General features: G+C 38.1%; 1 protein-coding gene across 1 annotated transcript in view; it reads left to right on the forward strand.

Annotated features, from left to right (window-relative positions):
* Positions 1-25,196, forward strand: part of CMSS1 (cms1 ribosomal small subunit homolog) — a 237,252-nt gene that overhangs the window by 37,019 nt on the left and 175,037 nt on the right. The window lies entirely within an intron of this gene.

The raw sequence follows: 25,196 nt of genomic DNA on the forward strand, positions 1-25,196 counted from the left end.
ATACACACACTCCTTTTGTGTTGATGGGTAAATGAGACCATCAAAAGGGGTTCTACATTATTTTGTGCAGCTCTGTTAAGGTAGGTGCATCCACAATTCAGTCATTTGAATTTCAGTTTTCAGATAGATTTTGGTGTAGCTTAAGCCGTCCTACTGTCTGCTTTTTGTGTGTTTTATTGTACTTGAGTGCAATGAATTTACTTATTTGGGGGTAACGTCTGTAGGTATGAAGATGAATGGTGATTAAAATGTTTGCATTTCATTAAAAAGACAGGCATCTCTTAGCTGCATTGCACATATTTACTCTTGAGTGTAGCCTGAAAAAGATATTTATGCTTTAGTGGGAAAATTCCAGCCAGTCCTTTTCACTGTGACTGGGTAGACTTACTCAGAGCATGGTACTTGTGTGTATGGATGATCCTGCTGTGTCCCCCTTGTAAGTTTCTGAGGAAGTTCAGATTTGGGTTCTTATTCAGAAAACTTCCAAATCTGTTTAATAGTGCAATACCTACATACCGCCCTTCCAAAATGTTTTCAGAGATAATGAGGTGTCTTGTTTGAATATACCAATGGACAGACCAGGATAATACTTTATTAAAGTTCCCTAGAATAGGAAATAATCAAATCCACACAAAAAAACCCACCTGTGCTTTAACTAAAATCAGACTGTTCAGTTGCTTGGCCAATGCTTTTGGGAACTAAGATTTTGTATCGTTTTTCTCAAAAGTGTTGTGCCAGTGTGGATAATTTGAATTACATAAAAGCTCATCCAGGTGACCTTGATATGCAGAAGATGGAGTTGACTTCATCTTCAGCTACAAACTCACCATTTCTGCTGGGAGTCTTTAAAAAGACAGGACAACTGCAGGTGCAAGGTATTGTCTTAGAGCAGGCTGCGGAGGATGTTGTATCCAGGTGAGATTTGTGGGGGGAGTCAAGGAAGTAGATCTGTGAAAGGTAGCTAGGACTTGAAATGTGCACACATTCTTTTTTACATATATGTGTGTGCATATAAGCATACAAATGCTTAGAGTGGAACCTACTGTTTCTGTGTTTAACTTGGTTAATTTTTTTTCTCTCCTTCCCTTTGCAATTGGTTTGGTTTTTTTTTTTTTTTTTTTTTTTTTTTTTTGTGGGTTTTTCCTCCTCCCACATCTTCCCCTTCACCTGCACACACCTTATTTCTCTGTTCTATTTCTGTGAAAACTGCCTGCATTTTTGTCCTCCCACATGAAACACTTGCTGTAGACCATAAACAGCAAAGGGTTTCTCAAAAGCTGGTAATCAAAAATTCATTCTTACGGTCCAGTTCTGTTCTGGAGTTGCTAGGCTCACAGCTTTAGATAGTGTTGGTGCTAAGTTTATTGGCAGTCTGGGGGCAAGCTAGAGCAGTGAGTAGGGAATGCAAATCTTCCTGTTTATGTCTGTGTTTACATCTGTGGATGGCCAAAGCATGTACTTTTAGTTCCTTAATTAATTCTCTGTTATACAAAAGTGCATATCTGTGACCTTCTGCAAAACAGCTTTATCAAAGAGCATCAGCTGAGTGTGTAATGACCTGACTTCCTTCTCTTGTATTGTTACAATTTAGTGAAGGACAGAGTACAGTACTGTTCCAAGCCCTGTTAAGGAACTATATCGTTAAAAATCCACGTTTTGGATTACTATACCATGAAAAGCTTCTTTATATCTGGGACAATGAATAGAGTTGCTGAGAAGCCTTCCTTTACTGTGTTTTTTACAGTGTATTTCAGTATCTGTAGGTGGAATCCTGGCACTGGTGAACTTCACCGAAGGAGGGGGGAAAAAAAAAGAAAAAGCCTTTGGGTAGGCACATATGCCTGTCTCATTCTCCATTGCTCCCTGAAAATGAATTTGGTTTCCTTAGTTACTAGACACAGTTGTTCAGAATTGGTGCATTTGCAAGTATTGTGACAGCAAAAGAAACTGTGGATTTGTAGAAATTAGAGACCAGTTGAGAACCTTATTTAGATTGTTTGATGCATCCCCTGACAATGTGGGGCTGCTCCCTGCAGCCTGCTTGCAGTGGCTTTCATCTGCTCCCTCTGCTTATATTTTTGTATTGTTATTTGTGCCCACGTTCTCTTAGGATTTTACTTGCAAAAAATAGAAGCTGGAAAGATGGAATATTGTAGCAGGCAGGGAAAAGACAGGACAAATAAGCTAAAAGACTTTGAGGCTGTTGGTTAGACTTAAACTATGTAATTCCGTCCATGACTTCCGTTGTTAAACTACTTCTCTTTCCTTTTTCTTCGGTGGCAATTCATAGCAGCAGTTCCAGTGTCCTTAAACCCATAGCCTATCCATCGCACCATTTGAACCCTTCCTTTAGCCATTTTGTATCTAAGATAAATAAAGGAAATAAGAACTTGGGCCTCAGTTCAGCAAAGCACTTTGAAACATTGTCCTGTGTATTTTTGTTGAAAAAGGAAAGTATTTCAACGTAAGCGTGATTTTAATGATATATTGAAATGCTTGCCTGAATCAGACTCTTCATCACATTTACTTCATTTAGGTATTGTTGAAGCTCAGGCTTTTGAAATTCTCCCTGGTGTCTAAATCTTTAGGTTACTTTAATATTCCAAAAATAGCCATCTACAGAAATACAAATACTGTTAAAGCTTTTATTAGCATTTTACATTACTTAAAACTGTTTGGATTTTTTGGAGGTGGTCTGCTTAAGCTTTGCAAATGATACTGGAGAACTGAAACACATGCAAGATGATGGATAATTTGAATTTTAATGGCTTCCATGAATGTGTTCTGATGTTTAATGTTTTAATAACTCATGTGACTTCAAGGATTTTTCTCCAATGTATGCTCTGCCTTGTCTCTGAAGGCTATGGGAGTTCTGACATAAACTCAGTAGAAGAAGGCTCACTGTAATTATTTCTTGGATTGATAGCATCCTTCAAAAATTTTCGGTCCAATTTGTCTTTGTTACTGCTTCTAGCATTATGATTGACGTTCTCTTAGATTTCATCAGTAAAGAGTGTTTTAGTGTTTTATATCCTAATGCATAGATTAATTTCTGAATATTACAAAGAGAAATATGGAGGCTATTATTGCTAAGTGACAGTTGAAATGCACTGACAACTGATAAATTGTATGTGGAAGGCAGGGGGGAGAAGCAGGGAAAAGTTCTAAAGGAAACATTCTTTAGATTCATGTGTCTTTTACTATGTACCATGAATAGAAAGAGATTAATATCTTCATTACTGTGTTTTTTTAATTTTTTTGGCAGCAGGAAGAAATATTTTCCCAAACACTCCTATTGTTTGCAGATTCCATTATTCTTTCTTTTTTGGCAAATACAAATAAAATTCCTAGCCAAATATTAGAGATAATTAGATCCCTTTTTGTTGGGCGCCGCCTTGAGAAGTTGATGACTACATCTCTTAACTACTAATGACTTCTCTCCTAAGGAGAACTGGCAAGTGCTCCATATCAGCTTGTGAGATGGTTTCCTCTTGTATAAGAGGAATAATAAGATAATGTTTTATGAAAAAGACATTTTTTGCATGGTAGAGCTTACTATGAACAAAGGTTAATAAAACCTAATATGTATGCCTTCCCCTAGTCTATATAAACCATATATAGCCAAGTAATCTTGTCTCCATAACGAAACGAGATAATGTACTTTAGTCTATGAAAACTCTGCACAATATACTGTATTTTAAGAAGCAGGTTGGGCTTGGAGGTTTGTTTTGGTTGTGGTATTCTGCACTGAGTTTTTTTTAATTATATATACTACCACCACCAGTCCACCCCCAAGTATGCCTGTCTAGTTGGGCTGTTTATTTCTGGAAGCATGACAGTCATTTCAGTGTTATTGGAATAGCACAAGTGAGTTGTAATCATGTGGAGACTGTTGCGGTGAGGTACCTCGGGAGGTACGAAGTTCTGTGTCTGTGAACAGGCTTGGAAGTAGAACATATTTTAAATGTCTGTCTTTAGTCATTAGACCTCAGGAAAAAATATGTGACACTGTGTGATTAGTTTCCTACTTTCCTTCATCCCTCTCCTTTGAAATTCAGTAAAAGCAAGATTCTTCCTGTAGAACCTCAGTGAAATGGCGTGACTGACGCAGTTTGAGCTTCAGGTCTGACTCCACGTGAATCCCTCCCTGTCTTGGATCTTTTGTACATGTTAACCTCAGCCATGAATCCATTTTGTTCGAAGTGATCAGACCTCTTTCTGCGCAGTTTAAGTCTTGTTTGAATAATAAACACACAGGTTTGAGTGAAGTTAACTTTCTGCATAGACGTGGATTGAACATGGTGTCAGTGGAGGATGCTCCTTTCAAAGTTTTGATGTGCATGAGGTGAAGAAGTAGATGAAGTTGTTGCTGACCGTATCGCTGACCATATTTTCCCTTCTGCTTTTCCGTTCGCGTCTGTTGTCTCTTCGCTTGTTGCTGGGTGGTGCTGTTCCACCAATGCCTTGGAGTGCAAAGCCCAGCACGCAGGGAGGAGGGATTTGATATTCGGCGCATTTCTTAGTAGGTTGCAAATTTTACAGGAGTCACTTGAGGCTATGGTGTTCTTTGAGAGCGCAAGCTTGTGGCGCACACACTTAGGTGAATTCAGACTTGTATGCAGCTAAGGAACTGTTAGGAGGCTTGTTGGAGCTGTTTATACTATATGTAGAATAGTGCAAAGTTGTCATACTCTTTTTAGTGATTAAGTAGAGAGAGTCCAGGATCAAAATGTATTGTGAGTCTTACGTTTCATTGTTACCACTCTCCCGAGTAGGCTTCTCTTGTTTCCTACTGCTTGACCCAGTGAAAATACAGCTGTTAAAGAGGGCTTGTCTGAAAGGTTGTAAAAGAATGACTATGGATGCTGAGGAAGGCAAACTTTGCAAGGAGAGAAGATATTTTTTTGTTGGCCTGCGTGCAGTAGCTGAGTAAAACACAAACATCCTCTTGGGCCCACAGGCCTCTAGATGCTGGCAGTTATGTTACGAAACCTACATAACAAGAGACATTATTTTCTGCCTTGATAAATTTTTCCCTCTTAGGATTCCGGCTAAACCCCACATTTTTAAAAGGCTTTCCTTATTCTCTGTGATGGCAGTAGCCATACACTAGTCCCTGTTTAAAGCACAGTACTTCAGGTTATTGGTGATTTTGATACCTGTTGAAGGAATCTGTATTGAAATAATGCAGAGGCAAGTGTGTCCTATACGGGCGGGTTTAGATTGTGGATTCCTAGCAATGTAATATTACTTGTAAAACTTTGATCCCTTTGGGATTCAGAATTGTTGAGCTATCTGATGGATTCATAGTTCAGAAATGTGACTGGGTTGTGTGGTTCAATTCTGTAGTCTGGAAAAGTGTTTACAGAATTTCTTGATCTCCTAATGTGTAGTCACATGTAGTTCTTTGTGTTAGTCTTGCCCACAGCAGGTACTGTTCAAGGAGTCTCTTGGGCTTGGGGAAATGTATTTAGCAGACTCGGATTCTCTGTAGCTCTAGTCTGCAACAAAAATTTCACAAAACCCTTGAGTGAGAAAGGAGAACAAATACAAAAGGGTATTAATTTGACTTTTTTATGGCAGCCTGCATGACACATGTCTGCGTTAAAAACTGTTACCTTAAACTCAGCAATACTAAAGTTGTGTCGTTATCTGGGAATACTTTTATTGATCTCAGGTCTCTGGATGTTATGTCAACAGGATTTACTAAGAAAGTCTTTCAGGAGATGAACTAAATGCTTGAATAACCTACAGATTGGTTTATGCTTGAAAATTGTACTCAAGCACAAAGAAGTGATTTAAGGAAATTCTCTTGCAGCACCTAAAGTAATGACAAAATTTCCTTTTTAGTCCCTAAAATCCTATGTTCTTCAGTCTTCCCTGCAACCTTCCCCAGTGCTCTATGGTCTGCTTTATTTTGTGGGATTTTTTTAGTTGAGTACTTTTGTTTTTAATCTGTTTTGTTCAGCTACCTATTTTTAGCTGTAAGGATGAAGTTTCTGTGCCTTTTAATGTTGTTTCCCCTTGGTAACTTAGTTGAAAGCATTCTGACAGAGCATTGTTTCTGGCTTCTGTTTGCTCTGGCTAGTGAACTCAGAAGCCGATAATATGAAGATTAATATTAATTAGATGACAGTTTACAGTCCATGAAAAAAATTGCGTGTGATCATGATGAACTGTGTAGACTTCATTAAATGTGGAGATGTATTGGATTCTTTCTTTTACAATTCTTTTACAATTTCACGTAAGAGAACTCTGAAGTGGCTTCTTTTGCTACGAAATCTCATGAGATGTTTGATAAATGTTAATGATTTACCTTATAAGCAGACTGTGTTGTTATTCAATAAAAATTCAATAAAAAATTAAACAAGCTGATTTCTTAAATGGGGTTATAATTTCAAGTTGTTCCCTTGCATATATTTTTAACATAGCTGTTTTTTGCTAGCAAGGATAGTACAATAAAATATAGACCTTGGTACTCTTGGGTGACTCTACAGAGTTTAAGCATGGTAAGTTTGTTAATCTTCGGGTTGTTCCCCATGTGTCCCCTCTATCCCGTCCCCAATAAATATGTAACTGTATGTATAAGTAAATATTTGTGCATAACTCTAGCCAGTAGCAAGGGCAAAGGGAGAAAAGCAATTCTAGTTATTGTAATATAGTACTTAGGATGCTGCTTGCAGCCTTTTTGTGAAAAATGGCCATGCTTGTTATTGACTTTAACTTTTTAAGTGATACATAAAGAAGTGTGGCAAACATGATGAAGTATAACAGAGTCCTAGAACTAGAAGTTGCAAAATAGTATTTTCTGAATTGCTAAGGTATGTTGTGTTGGTTAACCAAGACCCAGTTGTGTGTGACCTCTTAGAACTTGATTCAAGTTGGCTTTTCCTATTCCAAGATGTCTGTGTTTTAGGATATGTGAAGTTGGTTTTTTTTGTTCTTTGATGGATTTTTGGTTTACCCTCTTTTTCTGGTTTTATTTGTTTTTATTTCAGAATCTCTATAGTAGACAAGCAGAGGCTATTCTCACATAAAACCAATCAGTCCTCCTTGATACTGCTGCTGAGTAAAGAGGAGCATACATGGATCCAACTCTACCAAAATAGGAATCATTTTGCTAGAAGCCTAAGGTGTGTCCAGAGTGACATAAGGTTGTACAGAGCTTGACAAGAATAAACACTCTGTTTGAGAGTTATAACATGTCTTTGACCTTGTGGCTTGGGAATGTAGGTGGAGCCTGAACTTGTAGCTATCTGTGTATTATCTAAATCAATGGAAGCAGAGCTCAAAAGATGTTGCTATGTATAGTTTGCTCAGTGGTCAGTGTGATTGGTGGTTACTTGGAGCGTTCCTGGTGGGGATAGGTATCCCTGGAGCAGAAACACTCACAGCTGAGAGGCCTGTGGAAACACATACCAGATGATGTGCTGGGGGAGAGCAGGGTATGAGTGGGAGTGAATTCTGAAATGCCTCCAGACCTTTTGGGAATTGCTCTGAAAAGTTTGCATATGCAAATGTACACGAAGGAGTTGTGGATACTTCTGAGCTTTTTCAGATGATGGTTCCAAAGGATCTTCTCTGTTTTAGGTATTTCTCAAAAGCGGGAAAGCTGCCCATTTGGGGTAGTGAATTCCTTTCTACAGGCTTCAGGGAGTAGCATTAGTATCTGAAGTAGGCAAAAGGGAGATGGGAAATCATGTTTAGCAAGTATAGTAATTTGTTTCTTTTCAGAACCGCAGGGGAACAGGTAGACCCAATCACCCTATGAAGGTGTTCTTGTTTTTTTTCTTGAACTACTTCACAAGGTAATTAACAAATCTTTTCTGTTCTCTTGTGTTAGTGTGTGCTAGTCCCTTGATTTTTAAGTTCATCCAGGAGCCAAAAGCAGTAACAGAGGCTAACGTTTGTCAGGTGAGGTTCCAGTTTGCCTTTGCCATGTTGAAAGAAGAAAACTTGTATTACTAAATGGTGGAGAGAGGACTGTGTGAAGATGCCAATGCCCAGTTGCCAGTGGAGTGACTGGAAAGGAATGATTAAGTGCCATTTTTAGCATTTGTGCTGGAATGCAGGGAGGCTTATGATTGCACTTCTGTTCCCTGAGGGAGGTCGATGGGAAAGGGAGGAGGTCCAGAATCAGGCAGTAGTCCACACAGTTTCGAATGCATACTTTTTACTTTGGCATTAATTTGAGTTTAGAAAGGGAAACGTCTGTGTCTTGCATTTCTGCATGGAGTTATCTTGGGACTCTTCAAATAGGGCCAATTTATTGCTGTCAGTTTCATGGCATTGAGGATGGCGAAAATGGTCACCTCTTTCACAATGAAGAAAAATGCCCACTTTGTTTTCCAGTAGAGCTTTGGGCTTGATTTGTTTGTCTGTCTTCATTCTTCTGACCCTGACATTGTTCTGTCTCTCAAATATTCATAGTAACCTCTTCAGTGAGAGTGATTTTGCTGAGATGATAATCAAATTTTGTTGTTCTGTGGTGTGATTATTCTGGTGACTATTTGAACATTTTACTTTCAGAAAGGTTTTTTTTCCTCTTTTAAAAAACACTTGGTCATTGACCTGGAATAATGCTGTATTTAAAGCCCCATGAAGTGACAGTCCTTATAAAAACTGTGTGTGCGTGCACGTGGTCTTTGGAGACATTTATAGGCTATTAATGTTTCCACTTTGATGAACAGAATGTACTGGGTATTGTGTTCAGTTGCAGCATTTGAATGTGAATCCCCAGTTAAACATGTTCATAACTCTTAAGCTACAGGTGTATTGCTACAGGTTGGATTTCCACATACAAATTCTCTTTAAGAATTGCACGTATCTTGCATGTGTTGACTGCTGCCTGTTGGGTATATGCATAGCTTGAAGTTTTCTAGAATACATTTTTCATGTTGTTAGTCATAAATACAAGTTGGGAGAGGGTTTTTATTCTGTTTTTTGAGAACCTGTTAACTTCAGAAAAAGGTGGGTTGTTTTGGGTGTGCTTTTGTGTGACTAGTTTTGAAGACAGTTGGGATTCTTTTTTTCATGTCAGAAAGTTTGTAAGAGCTACAGAGCAAACAAACCAGAAAGGGGGAGACAGCCCTCCAGCAGCTGAATGGTTCAGACTGAAATGTGCTCAGGCTTTTGAATTGTGGGCATGCTCAGGTGTTTTGTTACTTCCAAAGTAACATTACATCATCTTATTTGCAAAGTCAGTGCTACAGTTGTCTTTACATCTAAAAGAGCTCTCAAGTGGGATATCAAATATACACATTACATAACCAGAACAAAGTATTTATTGGTTGATTATACCCTTAGGGTGGGATGCTGAATTGGTAGTTGCATGTGGAAGGTGTAATCTTGCAAAATTAACCATTTCCTAACCCTCCTGTCAACAACTGCAAAGTGAAATAATAGACCGGGGATAGGATTCACTTGGGAAGGGTGTGGCTGAAGAAAATAAGATTTTAAATTGGTTAAGAGTTCACCTTCTTTCTGTAAATGTACTTGAATGCATTGAAACAAACAAAAGAACTAGAAGAGTTTTACAGATATGTTTGTAGACTGATTTGCTAAAATTTCATGTGGTGTAATTCCTGTTAATGAATTCAAAGGAGGCAGACCAATTTCCACTAAGTCTGTGGTTTTAATTTATTGGAAAGTGATCCACTTATAAATACTGGAAAGAAACTTTTTTTGGTTATGGAATATTAAATTTGTCTTTCTAAGCTAATTTAAGCACTTATTAGAGTTATTCACTTGTTAAGGACCATATGTGCAATATTATCGTTACGTATCTGGCAACTTCAATTGTCCCAGTTCAGAACCAGTCTGATTTTAACTAAGACAAGTTTTTTTGTGAGAAGTGTGATATGGGTTTTGTAGTTCTCAGGCTATATGGAAGTGATACCAAAGTATGGTCTTCTGTTGATTGTCATGGTATTTTGTATGATCTCAGTCTAGTTTTAATGAATCTGGACTTCATAAACCTCACCTTAAATAAGATAAATAGGTAAGTCCCTACTCTGTGGGAAATGAGACCACATTAGAAAAAGAAAAAAACCCAAAGCCCACCAAAATAAAAAAACCCAACATTTAAAAGCTAGAGCTTTATGTTATGATAATCTCAGGCAATTTACTGCGTTGTCTTAACATAGTGTTTATGTGTGGCTTCAGGGTAAAATGACACCAAACTTTCAAATTAAAACCGGTAGTCAGCCTTTGGGTTTGTGTACTTTTTTTGGACTGGAAGGTGTTTTTCAGTCAAAAGACTGACTGAACCCAAATACATGGATTTTGCTTCTCTTTTCCCTCTTGCCCTGCTCCCAGAGTTAATTAGGCACCAGTGTGTCTCATCCATCAGTATTGACTTTGCTTTAGAGATATATTTGCAGAGGAGTGGTAACTTGTTGGCAACTTTTTTGTTAATGTGCCTATCTATCTCAGTGTATCCTCAGAAATAATAAATTTCATGTGGTCATTTCATAGAATCCCCCAGTTCTTTTCCATATTAGTTCCAGATGGTCAGTGCTCCCATCAAATCTTGAAACAAGATACTGTGGACAACTGGGGCATAAGTGCATGTAATACTGAAGATCTTCAAATGGAAAGGAAGGCAAGCACTGCAAAGACTTACTTAAAACTTCATTATGTATTTATCTGTCCACAGCAGGCAGTGTGGTTCTTAGGCTTTTTTTTGCACCTTTTTTTCCCCGCTTTCATCCACAGGACAGAGCATGGATGAGTACTCATTAGGCTTAATTAATATAGTTAATATTAAATTTTTTGATGAAATAAAATGAATGCAAGTTCCAGCTTTTATCCATTGGATGAGCAATAGGTGGTGTTTAGTATCCTACCAACTTGCTTTACTTATCAGCAGTTCTGTTTAGAAAGGTTTGGGGTGCGCATGTGTGCCGTTTTCTCCCTGACAGTTACTCATGTAGGCATCTTTCTGTTTCAGTTTCCAGGTGATGTTTGTACCAGTTGTGGAGCAGACATTGGGACAAAAGATTATTTGTTAATTTGGAGAGCTAAATATACATGTTACTGATGTATGTTTAAGCAAATGAGATTAGGGAAATGAGATTGATTCCTCCGCTCCCCTGATACTGGTAGAAGAACATCAGCTGGTGGGATTTCTGTCCTTTGGCAGTGGAGCTTGCCATGTGACTTTCCTGCCTTTTGGCCTCTCTGACTTAAGCCTGAATATTCCTTTTTCAGCAAAAGGACCAAATAACTTTTGCATCCCCTCACTAACAGTGAGTCATTTGAAACTTTATGGGACCCAGTACTTGCTGCTTTACTCTGCTGACTGTTCCTTTTCTTCATATGCTTTCTGAAGAAAGTTGCAATTGAAAAACAGCTTCGTGTGTTGTGAGGCCCTTTTTGTTCATATTAATGATGGAAGTAAGTGGTGGAGGATTTCTACCATTTTCACTTCTGAATCAGCATAAATATGAGAGTTTGAGCTATGTTCTAATTGTTTCTGTTTATCAAGAAATGTGATAATTTCTTGTTAACTTGCAGAAAAGATGAGGTTGGTATCAGTAAGGGCAGAAATTTTTAGCACTGAAGAAGAATAAGAACAACACAGCATCACTTCACTTCGGGGCCACTACTCTGAGAACTGAGGAAAAGCATTATTCTACATGAATTTCTTGGTTTCGTAGCATACCTTGGAAGTAACAAACATAAGACCCTAGGATGACAGTCATGTTTAAAAAACATGTAAAATTAACCAAGCATGTCTAGGAAGAGTGTCACTCAATAACAAAAAACAGGGTAAAAGTAAGATGTGTTGGATAGTTTCTGTTCTTAGTGTGAACCCATGCCTTTAGGTAATTAACAACATCCTTACAAAATAAAAAAAAAGTAATACCAGGCTTCAGGCTGTGCATCTTTATTGGTTTTATTGTGGTATTGAGAATTTAAATGGAGGCAAAAGGTGTTTCTTTGACCTCTGATTATGCAATTTAAGTAATTTTCTGGCATTGAATATATGGTGGTTTGTGGGTTTTTTTGGCTTTGAAAGCTTCTATCTGTATGTCCTCCCCTTAAAAAAAAGCACAAACTCCACACAAACTGCCTCCCCCCCAGAAAAAAAAAAAAAAAGTGGTACCCCATGGCAATTTTGATGGTGATAACCAGTGCAAGAGTGTCAGTGAAGAAAACGCTGATGGTATTAGTTTTATTTGAGTTCATTTGAGTTTAATAACACTTCTTATTTAATGACAAATACATGTTTTGGTAATTTTTCTTGTCTTTCTTGTAACTGTCCAACACATCTACTTTTGCACTGTATTTGTCATTGAGTGACTCCTGGAAATACTTGGTTATTTTTAACTTGTTTTAAAAAAATAATTCTTGATGGACTACCTTCCTGTTACCCCTGTTTAATGTTAGCAAGGTTGAAAGGTAGCTGCTGCCATCCATTTAGTTGGATAGCTTTTTTCCTACTCGGTTGTTAGAGTAATGAAGGTATTGTATCCTAATGGACTGTTACTCAGCTGGATTTTCAGGGGGCCAGAAGAACTGCCCTCAGGAGCATGGGTGCCTTGGCACTGTGGGAATTTAAGTCACCAAACTGAATTGAGTTTTGTTTGTTTGTGCATCCTGTTTTTTCCCTCCATTCACAATTTACTGATTTTTTTTTTTTTTTTTTAAACACACACACACCCCATACACACACCCCCCCCGTTTGAAGAATTGTGTGCAGGACTTTATCTTTTCTTGGTCTTCTCCTGAGCAGCAGCAGCAGAAGAGCAAGGGTAGTGTTACAGATGTTTTTTGGGGCCCACTGCTATGGAACTGTGAAGTGTGCACCCAGGCTGACCCTGGGAAGCAGGAGTTGCAGGGAGAGAGGCTGCAAACCACTGGTAAACTGAGCAGTGAGTTTACAAGAAAAGAATGTTGGATCACCAGTGTTGATGCTTGGGTAAGCGATTCACAAAAGAATCCTCCATCTGGAAACTGAAAGGAGAAAAAGTTTATTTAAGGTGGCCGTTAAAAAAATTTTAAAAAATGCTTCTTTAGTACATGGGTGCAGCTATATATTTTGCAGCATGAGTCATGGATGGCTTTATAGTTCTACATCCCCTTGCATAGGAGGAATAAACTTCGGAGAAGAGGAAGTTAAGAGAAAACAGAAGTGTGAATAACTGCTAATGGTGCTCTCTCTGGCTCCATTCAGTCTGCCATTTCATCATACATGAAGGGGGTAATTCAGAGATTCCTGTCTTGGCACATAAGTGGCAACATATGTTTGAAACAGTGAGTGGAAACTGTAGGGAAAAAAAATGACAGGCATATGGCAATAGGAAGGCAAGGGAAAATTTGTTGCCCTAACGTTAGCCACATAATTGGTACACTTAACTTCTGAGGGACTGATTTATTTAAAGACAAAAATGTATGTTCCATTTATTCAGCTTTTCTTTATGTAGCTCGTATCTTGTAGTTCCTTCATAATGTCTGTCCAAAGAGCTCTCCGAGGGAGTGGAAGGTGATGTGTGAGGTTCCTCTCTGCCAAGGAATAGAGGGAAAAATCTGGATGCAAAAACACAGATCTGCCTTCATTCATATTCTCATTTTAAAAGAGGAAAAATTGAAAGCCTACTGTATTTTAATATTCAGTTTTGTGGATTTTTTTTTGCCCTATTAAGTTAGCAAGAATGTTTATCGCTTAACGCAACTTAAGATTTACTGCTTAATGAAAAGACTAGCTGTCCTGGAAGCAGGCATCATCCAAAATCACGTTTCCAGTGTGAAATACATGCTGAAATAACCTGCTAACTCTGGTCAAAGAAGCATTTCTACCCTGCACACACATCTGTGCATAATTGTAAGCAAAATGCAGTCTCTCAAACTGTGATGTGGGGAAAACATGGGTAGCTTTTTCTATTTCCTCGGTTTATTTTGTGCCTTGCCTTAAATAATCAATTTCAAGTGAGAGTGTAGTTGGAAGGTAAAAATCAGACCTGGTCCTATTAAGTCTTCTGTTGAGATACAAAATGTGTGTTTAGGAACTTTGGCCTGCATCCGAAAACTCCTCAGTCCAGAGGATGTGGTCTCAAAAAATGTTTAGGAGGAAACCAGTCTGTATTCCTTCTACTGGAACATGGAGAACGCCTCCTACCACGCTTGCCCTCAGAAGTACAGCCTGTCTTCGGAAGAGCGCTGGGCCCTTCGAGGACGGTAACTCGGCGGCTGGTGGGCCATGGTGTAGCCTGGACTCGGTGGGGATCTCAGTCCTTGCTGGGAGAAGGAAAACTGACTATACGATGTTTGAGTTTTGTTTGCTTTTCTCTCTGACCTCTTCTGGCTCTGGGATTTTAGGGTCTAGTGATTTAATACTTAGGTGGTAAGTCCTATGTGAGATTATAAAGAAATACTCGTTTACAAGTTGGTTGCGTTATGCCAGCAAATGTAGCCTGTTTTAGGGAGAAGGAGGGCAGATGCTTTACCAATCTTACTTAAATTCAGAAAGTATGCAGTGTTAAACTTCTAAAAATAAATAAAAAGCCACCTTTAGGCTGTTGGTTTTTTTTAATACCCTCAATAATTAGTGTTCTGTGTTAACAACTAATGCTCTGAAAACTTGAGAAATCTGAGGTGGTTTCTTTACCAGAGTAAATGATATCACAAAAATTGTCAGCAAAAGGAATGAAAACAAATGTTATGAAAGGAAACCTATTTATGTTATTTTGGTTGTCACCTGTGTGAGTAAAAAGCCAGGAAAATGCATCTGGAATTTGCAGGAATCTGTGAAGCTGGTTAGGGTTGTTTGGGTTTTTTCCTTCTTATAAATATGGGGTGAGGGACCTGTTTTTTTCCTTTTTGTTTTTAAAGAACATAATGTACTACTTGTTTTGGAGGAAAAAAGACATTTCAGGAAAATTATTACATATACTCTATTTGGTAGCTTCTGTGTGTCTTATTTTACTGAAGCGTAAATGCATTCATTTGTCCCATAGGTTTTTTTTTATAGTAAGTTGACTGTGGTGGAATCACTTCCATGTGCACAGAATCCTGTAACTAATTATGTGTGATCTAGAGTGATGCAGGTCAGAAGGGACAAGGACTTGTATCCTTGTTGTGGGGCCCAGCCTCCTAATTATGAATCAATTTTATAGAGTGCATTTAAAGAAATTTGGTCCATCTGCTGTTCTGTTTGAGTTTCAGAGTGAGTATCCAATAAGGAGTGACTACATTTTGTATTATAAAGCTTTCTTTCAGCCGATATGATTTTTTCCTTGAATTGGCCATCACACCAGCATAAAATGCTGTGTGTTTGATTTGACAAATGTTTGTCCTGTCTGAAATAGAGCTTTTTGCTTCAGTGTGTTGGTTAAAACTTAGCAACTAGTATCCACTGTCAGGTGGCAGAAGAGACTTGGTGCACCCCTCTTACACCAATGTATTCCAGCACCAGGAACCTGTAGTTACAAGATGAACCGTTTTTATAGCATGAGAGACTGCAAGTGGTTTGTACAGCCTTTGTAAGCAACAGGGTTGCAGCAAGTCTGTGTGTCATGATTGGCGGGCTGCCTGCTGTGTAGGGAGCGCAGGCAGGCGTTTCTTGTGTAGTGCCAACAAACTTTCCAGCACACGTGAACTCCCCCCCCCCCCCCTTTCTTTTGTGTCCAGCTGTAACTCTTGCTGCTCTGTGTTATTTCAATCCCCATATAGTGAAAGCTGGGTGAGGGCCAGCTGCTGCTGCTCCCTGGCTGAAGGCTGTGCTTTTATGCCACCAGGAATCTTATGTGTTCCTAATAAAGTCACAAATCCTTCGCTAGATCAGCAGAGCTTCAGGAACTTGTTCTCACCAGGAGATCTGCCAATTGGTTGCCCTATGACCAGTTGCTCTTTTGTGTGACCTATTGGCTGCTTAAAACATGTCTTTGGAGCTTTTAAGGAAGCTTCATGCAGGTGCGTAGCTCTGACTTCTGAAAACATGCCCAATTTCTGCCTACTTTGTAGAGAATTCAGACAGACAGTCTGTTCAAGTATCAGTGGAGTGATGCTCGTGTTCAAGTTTGTGAATATGTTGTTTTGGAGAAAATTTTGGCCAAGTGTGTCCTTAGAATGAATTCAGGAGCTGGTTTGGGTATTTGTTGCAAGAGTTGTATGTTGGGGTGGGGGAAAGAGGCTTGCTGTTTTCCATGCTCTGAATTAAGATCCATCTGATGCTGTTTTCAGCAGACTGCTTTATTTGTAAACTGAGCTAGTGGTGCTGACAAAATTGGTATCTTCTTCCTGGATTTAACTTGTATTGTCTGTTTTGCCATCAGGACATTGGGAGATCTTGGTTTACCTTTGACTTCTCAGCACTAAAATTGTGGGGCGTTGATCAGAGGTGTAGCTGTCTGCTTCACTTACAGACCTGCGGATCTGAAATCCCATTAAATTTGCTGCCCAGAATTTGAAAGGGAGCAATATCTTCATGCATCTCTCCCAACCTTCATTAACAAAACCTTAGTTTTGTTCTTAGTTCACTTGATGCATCTTTCTGCAAGACACAGGAAAATGTCTAAAGATCTAACATATTGTAAGGATGAGCATCAACGATGCAGCCGGTTCTAAAAACCGTGGCATGAGTAATCAGTGTTGACCTTCCTGCTGTCTGTCATACCTGGGCTGTTACACAGCAGTGGGTATGAGCCATTTTGAGGACAGTTATAAAGTGACTTTGGTTTGAATATCACAGTCATGTTTGGGTTCAACCTACCTTTTCTAATGCTGAGAAGATGAGATGTTCTCTCAGCTGAGACTTCTAACAGGGGTAGATATCAAGTTCTTAACAATATAGAATTCTTTAAATCCCATCAGCCAGAGTAATTGTAGTTGTTTTTTCAGGATTTAATATAGGTTGTGTTGATTTGCTGTACTAGGATGAGTTTCTTCCCTGGGTCATGAGGATCAGTTTTCTTGTTTACTTCCCCATCCTGCCCGGATTGCTGCTGCTGTTTTAGATGCTTTTCTATGTTGAAATTTTGCCTAGACATGATTAAGAACTGCACAGTCTGAAGGGCTGTCTGGATAAACTAAAGAGACAACAAATCTAATGCTTTTGGGGCTTTACTGCAAATCATAATTTGCAGTTTGTAAATATTCTAAGAGGAGGATGCAACATGATTAGAGTAAAGGTCCTATGTAAATATTAGGTTTTTAAGGTCTAGAGTGTCTTCTAATGCTAATTTATGCAGTTTCCTTTTTAGCAGAACGCTTGCATGTTTTTAAAAGATGTAAACTCCTAGGATGCTAGCTAGTTAGTGTGGAGAAATTAAAGTGCATAAAAATAGCTTTACTTGTAGACGAATGAATTAACTGTTTCAACAATGTAAATGGATGACAGTAACTGAAACCTAAACTCACCTTTTTATATTATGGTCACCAGATCAGGAATTCTACATTTCTAGTTGATTCTTTGCCCTGCCCAGGAGCAGGCATTGCAAACTCCATTCCCTTTGCTCCCTTCCTGTTCCAGGAATCCAAAACATTCTAATTTCACTTTTTTATATTTGTTTATATGTATTTAGGGCATGAATAACAGCCACTGCCATTTCATAGTGACTTGGCAGTAGAGAATAAGAAGATGGCCTAAACTAAGTATAGTAAACTTCACTTTAGTATTTCCTAGTTTATTGCAGATAGAGATTTTTCTGGCCTTTTCAGAATGTTACTAAAGAAAATGAAGAAGGGGCTGCAAAATGTACTTTTGTTTTTGAGAGAAATTCAACACATTGCTGTGTGCAACTCATTTTATGAGGCTGCAGCTTTTCTTATTTGACAGATATCCTTGGAGGTGAATTTTTTTTTGGTTGTTCTTGAGTAAGATCTCCTGCTTATCAAACAGCCAAAGTGCAAAGTTTCAAGCTGTGCCATTTTTTACTCACTTCAGTAACCCGCAGCAGTTCAAAGTGTTGCAGCAGGAAAAAACCCACAAACCAGTGGTGGGGAGTGTAGCATAAACTTTTCTATGTGTAATCCTTTGTGGTTTTTGTTGATGCTGCCAAACAGAAGACAATCTATGAGCATAAGGCTTAGCCAAATCTAATCTAGTTTGCTTGGAAAAGAAGAAAAATGGCAAAATCACAGAACAGATTCTTAAAAGATATTTTTTATGAGAAACAGCAGGTCAAACTTTCTTGTACTCTTTGCAAGGGATAAGCAGTTTTAGGTTTAGTGTTACTATGTTTTTATGTTAATAGAGGCTGTCTTTCTTGATAATGTGAGATAAACTGAAGAGCAGCTCCTGAAGAGCCTTCAGTCACCACTTGTGATGCATTGTGCATGATGCATTTGATTGTGTCCTCTCTTAATGTATGAAACAAGAAATCCTGCAGAGAGTAGATGAGTGAATGTATAAATGTGTACAGAAATTTTACTGAATACAAACACTTCAGTTCAAAGATGGAATGCAATAAAGAACATCAGATGTGCAAAACTTATCAAATAAAATGTATCTTAACATACATAGGCGCAAAAATATGAGCATGTATATATGCATGCATATGTGTATATATATGGACCTATGTACATCTAATACATTCATGTCAAAATCCCAAAAATATGGTGAAGAGAGAAGATCGTTTTAGCTCAGGTCAAAACAATGTGCTTTAGTAATTTCTCCATCCCTGGAGAGCTTATTAAATACTAAACAAAGTGTCTCAGAATGTAACTGATGGAGTGCTTTAAATTACTCACTTTCATTTGGCTCTTGGCCAGCCGCTCATTGCAGAGGGCTATGGCAAACGAAACCTGTGATTTACACTGGCACTGATAATACAGTTTATTCTGCTAGCTTCTCAACTCGGAGTTTTTTATATAGTAAACATTCAAACACAGCTCAGTTTCTTAATGTAAACACATTTTGTAACTGTAAACATAGCCAAACAGTTAGAAATCAAATAATGATTGTATTTTCTCCCACTTCTCATGAAAATGTCGTTATATATTTTTTACCTTTCCTTTGCTGATATATGGAGGTCTCCTAACTTGAATAATAAGAAAAGACAGCAGTAATCTGAGAACTTTTCTTCTTTCTCACATTTTTTTAACCATGTGAGTTTTGCACCAATTTTCAAACCATTTTATATTTTACTACCAAGCATATCCTTCTAAGAACTGACAAAACTTCCACCATACATTGCCTATCTGTTTGTCATGTTCCACTTGCTCTAAACTCAAAGTGCAGAATGGGAGTTTGTGGGCTTCTATAAAATTTGTAATTTCCACCTATTTCTGGGGTTTTACTGTATGCTTTTCGGGGGGAGAGGTGTCCATCTGCTGAATGAATTTTCTTCCAAAAGGGTGTTTCCTCAAGAACTGAAATGTAAAGTCTGATTGTGTAAACAAGTAGAATGGTGAGAAATCTCAATGGGCAGATGCAGTAGACGTGAAACAGTTAAGCTGGGTCAGAGTCAGCAGCCGACAGGGGCAGATGGAGGGGAAGTACAAGAACCCACGCTGCAAATGGTTGTGCTGTAAGTGGTGTAAACAGCCCTGTAAAAATTTGTCTTTCAAATTGCTTATTCAAAGAGAGCTTACAGAAAGGAGCAGTGACTGTAGCTGAGTTATCTACAAATTATCACCTTTGGAGTGGGATTTTAGTCCATGTGGAGACATCTATCTTTAGTCACTTGAGTGGAGTTGTCACGAGTCCGTTCCCACGGACAGCACTGGGAGCTTAGGTGCGTGCCTCACCGTGGAGGCATCTGAGCAGTCACTTATAATGTCTTAATCTATAAACTGAATCACACCTTTATGTCAAACATGGAAGAAAGTTTTACCTTTTGTTTCTGAACATAACTTTACACCTACAGTTGAAAGAGAGGGGAACGTGAGTGCTAGGAGGGCAAAATTTGCTCCATGTTAAGTAAGCTTACTAAAAGATTGAGGCAACATAGCTATTATAAGGTAGTTTGGATACCTTCTTTAACAATGGGGAAACAGAAACATTATCTGAAGAGAAAATGAAGGTTAGGATTCTTTTCGGCCTGCAACCAAAAGAATACATGTTTTGCCGTAATTACTGCAAAATTAAGTACTCTTTATAAAGCTAATGACGAGAACCAAAAATGTAAATGAAATTGAATTATTTTAATAACAAGGACTGAAGTATCTGAGGACAGATGGAGCAAATAGAATGAACTTCCTTTTAAAAAAAAGAAACCAATGCATGGTGCTTTCGTAGGAATGTGTGCTTAGTATATGCTTTATGAACTGCAGCGCATAGTTGTATGTACTCATCTTGTGTATTTGTCCTGAATGCAATGAGAGTGAGTAAGACTTGGCACCACTAATGACTTACGTTGTTTTGTCATCATTCCATTTTATGCTCGAGGTAAGTGAGGAGTTTGTGTTAAGTAAGGAACTACGGTGACTTCTTCAGTGTTACACAGAAAATCATCAGCTTTTCACTTATCTGCTGTCATTGTAACAGCTGAACAAACAAGATAATATGAGAAGTTTCTTAAGGAGCTAAGGTAGAGGTCTGGATGCTTACAAGACAGTGGCGTGGTGTTCAAATGGTTCAGGGTGTTGGGGTTTTTTCTGCGTCTGTAGTATCAGGGTCATCTTGTATTGGCATCTAAGTACTCCTGTGTCCTAATTCTTGAATATATTTCAGTGTCTTAAACATTAACCGTATATATGTTTTGCCTTCTCTCATTTTTTTGTGGATTCAACTGAAGAGGACTTGTGATATATTCTCTCCAGCTTTTCAAAAAATAAATGTAACTGAAGGTACCTTTAGTATTTTTCTTACATATAAAAAACCCCAAAAGGCAGCCTCTCCCTCTCTTCTTGGAGGTGGGAGAGCTCTGCTTTATGAGGAATACTTTTTAAAAGCCTAACTGTTCCAGTGAGCTCAGCATCTTCATTCCTATCCCCGTTCCTGTTATGAACTGCTCCATGCCTGAATGCATTGGGAACTCTGGCTGCAGTTCTCTAAGAGAGTGAAGGCTGCATGTTGAGCTCTTTTGAAACTTTGACCCCACATACTAGTACTTATTTCTTGAAAATTTGACTAAGTATTTCTTTATAGATATTTTCAGGAGACTTATGCATGGGTTCCTATAATGTCATTCTTTGATTTTTAGAAAGAAAAGAAGGAAAAAGTGAAGATTGTGATGTTCTACAACTATCCAGCTATTCAGCTTTTGCAATAGCAAATCAAGATTCTGATTTTACTTCTTCATTTGAGTGCAGTAAGGACAGGTAGCTGTTTCTGTAAGGTTTGTAAAAACAGTATTAATTGCTAAGGCAAAAAGCTGTTTTAGTGAAACAAGTTGAATTATGGATGTTTGTTTCATGTCTGGATTATTTTTTTTAGTGTCTGGTGATGTGCCTGTTACTAGCCTTTCACATTCGTTAGGATGAACACAAAGGTTTTCTGCTATGTACTTTTATTGCAGTCAAACTGGACTCTTGCTTATTATCCTGGACACTAAAAGATACCAGTTCTCAAGAACCCTGTAGGCATTTCATGGTTTAGACATCTTTCCTACTTTCTTGCATTTCATTAGAAATTAGCTGAGGATGAGAAAATGGGATGGTGATGGATAGACGCACAGCGATAAGAAACTCAATTAAAACTTGGCCTTTGTAAACATCTGTTTCAAACAATTGTAAGTAACTAGTTAGACCCTTGACTTTTGTTTTTGTGCATGTCAAAGTGCATGAAAAACATACTTATGCTGGGAAAAAGGTAAATGAACTGCTGCGAGCTCAGTTAGTCTGGCTTCAGTGCAGATACCAGGATTAACAGGAGGATAGAAGGGCGAAGCATTACTCAGTTTAAGGACAGATGGGGAAGGAGAGCAGTCTTGGCATGTGATTCTGCTTTTCTCTTAACTGGCTGGAGTATTTAGTGTTTGCCCGATATCTGCCAGTTCTTTACTATAGTTTCTTCAAATTAGTTAGTGAATCAAAATGAATTGGTCTTGAGTTCAGCTTGAGTTATTCATAGAATCTCTTGATAAAAACTAGTGCTGCCTCCCATTTCTATGGCTTTTTTTAAGGAAAGAATTAACCACTGGCTAATAGTTAATCACCTTCTCATGCAAGTTCTTTTAGAGCACCTGAACACCATTTAGTTCTGGTAAGGTGCTAGTAAGCTTGTTGCTTTGTGTTGTACAAATTTGACTTAAAGCTTTTTCTATTATCAGTTCAACTTCAGGTGGCTTCTCAGACTCATTTTCCGTAAAGAGTGTGCAATGTGAAAACTTCCTTGACTTCTCAAACAGTGGAATCCAATGCTGTCAGGGAAAAATACCAATGAAAAAAACCCTAAGGTTCTTGCAAATGAACTAAATTAATTGTATGCCTTAGTGTTCAGAGGAGAAGGATGTCCAGAGCAATTACGTGTTCTCCACTTCGAGTAGGATGAAGGCTTCCCAATTTTGATGGGTGGATTTTAACATACTAGCATTTCTGTTTCTTGTATGTTATCTTTGTTTGCATGTTTCCCTTTTAAGATGTCTTTATACGTAATTTATTTTAATCTATTGTTAAATCCCTTAGTTGGCTTTGGGGAGAGGATTTTGGTTGCTTTCAGTTTGCTGGTACACATTTACGTGGAATCTGCTTTGTCGGTGGTGTTAAATTGTTTGTGGTGCCTTCAAGGGATATACTCTTATAGATGCTCCGTTTAATTAAGTTTCCATTGCCTTTCTGTGTTTATCTCACTGAAAGCTAGATAGAATAGTTGGGTTTTGTTTTCTTCCCTCTTACCTTAAACAGGCTGAATTTGAGAACTTGCTCATCTCCGGCTTTTCAATATTTACAGTGTGGACTAGTTCATGACTTTAGTAGGAACAAAACCAATAACTTGCTCCTACTATTGAAATTTATGTTTAGATGCTTTACAGAAAGTTGAGTATTTAAATAGCTATTCTCTGTTACACTTGCGTGTGATGTTTTATTTAGCATGTAAAAATAAGTGCAGATCCCCCTTTCTACCTCTCGTTGCTATGTGGGAAGTGTCATTATTTTGGATTGATGGTCATACTCTAGCATGTACATGATTATCTCTTTATGTATGAGCCTCAGCTCACAGAAAGTCTGGATATGCTTTCCAGACTGAAATACATTTCTCTTATTTCACACTCCCCACTTTCCTGCTTTCCTTTTTTTGTTACAGCTGTACAGCTCCTACATCAGCATAATTAGTTCTCTCATTCTGATTTAAATACTTTATCAATAGTGTAAGCATATTACTCTGAATGTTTTCTTCTCACACACTTTGAGAAACACATTCTGCCCGTGTCCATATTTAAAACTAGACAGTCTGGTTTTTGTGCTGGATTCTTGAACTTGCATTTGTAGAGGAGCCCTTGCACCCTTGTTCTCTGGCTGTCTTTTGAAAGGCTGTTTGGTTAGACAGAGCTTTGCTATTTCCTGTCAAACTTCATTAACTGCTTTAATGCTTTATTTCCAAGTATACAGAATTTTAATGATCGCATCCCTAATTGATGTGTCATCCTGAACTGTGCATGCCTCTGCACCTGCCAACTTTCTGCAAAGTTAAAACAGTTTTCATCTTCATTTTAAACTTAAGTACCAGCAGCCTATTTTTGTTTTATTTTAGGTAGAGTCTGTGCATCCTATTCCAAAAGTCTTTCCACAGTATAATAGAACTGAACCCTTTCTTCCTGCATAGTTTTCTCAACTACTTACTGAAATGCTACTTCACTGCCTGAACCTGGGCTTTGGTACTAGGACCGTTTCAAAGATGTAGCCATGGAGAGTCTTGTAGTCAGATGGCTAAAAACCCTAATTTTGTCTCCAAGGACTTTACAGATTACTTTGTATGTTGTTGTGTTTTTGTGAACCTCTTGATCTCAATTTTCTCCAAGAAATGCTGTGGGTGCCTCCTGGGTATCATAAACCCAACTACCTTTGCATTTAATAATCAGGATACCCAAGGGCGAGGTTGTGTATACTGAGACTCAGATCTTTGCGTACGTAAGCGTTAATGAAATGCTGGCAGTGAAATCTGAAATTACATGAAATCAGCTCCATTTTAAGATAAGTTACAGCCAAGAATTTTAGACTAGAGTAATCTTAAAATTTGAAGATGCTTATAAGCATGTATGGAAAACACTCTGATATATAAATCATGTAAAATAAATGTTTTATTTTATGCAACTAGTAAAAGCTCTGTTTGGAATGCCTGCTTCTCTTTCTTTGCATTGGAATGCCTTCTTTTCTTTCTTTGCATCTGAAGTTAATACAGAGCTAAGGAAGATGGGGATTCATAGAGGTCAGGATCTTGAATCTGTAACGTACATTCCTTTAATAAAACTCTGTTGAGTTACACATTGTGCTGTTGGATGTTCACTGTTGCAAAAAATGATGCTTTCCAAAATGGTATTTTAAACCTCCTTACCCTTTGGTAAACTGAGGGCCTAGGAAGCTAAATCAGCTTAGTATTCGTGCCCTTCTATAGGTTCAGTACTGTATGTTTCAATCATACTTTACTGCTAGGCCAAATACTACACTCAGGGAGACCTAAAGTATGAACAGATGATAATAGTCCTCACTGTCTTTTCAAGAGAGTTGAACTGTATAAACTGGGTTTATTCGTTGCTTCTTCAGTCAGAGCTACAGTGTTGGCTGTTGCATTGTGTTCAGAGACCATGAGAAAACTGGTTTTGAACCAAAGATGATCTGTATAGGGCTGATACCTCAATAAGAGTTGTGGATGATTAGCAATTAATAACGTGGATTTATGGATATGGTGCTATTACAATGGTGAAGCTTTGATGAGCATGTTTACAAGGTCCTTTGAGTTTTAATGTGGTGGTTTTCATTAAGTTTATTTATAATCTGTAGTTTTTATTGGCTATACTTAAATCTAGTCTATAAGGATTTTAAAGGTTTATAGCAAACTTAGAGATATAAAAAGTTAAGCAACTTTATCCAGTGAGTGTGTTTATCCAAATATGTCATCAAACTTCTCAGTTTCCTTTTTAGAAGGCCAGTTAGGGACAGACTGACTCATTCTCCTGTCTGACAGAACACAAAGACATCCAGAGTTTAGCTGGCAAGACCATTGAAAAAAAGGGAGAATTCTAGGATTTCAGGGAGTGTGTCCTGGTTCTCAGCTCCCCAGCTGGATGCAAAATAAAATTTTCAAATGAGAAACATGTGAAATCTTGCCTAAACATTTGAATAAACGATGTCCCAATTTCCTGATGACTTAA

The sequence above is a fragment of the Falco naumanni genome, chromosome 2 (assembly GCF_017639655.2).
Source record: "Falco naumanni isolate bFalNau1 chromosome 2, bFalNau1.pat, whole genome shotgun sequence".
Taxonomy (NCBI): domain Eukaryota; kingdom Metazoa; phylum Chordata; class Aves; order Falconiformes; family Falconidae; genus Falco; species Falco naumanni.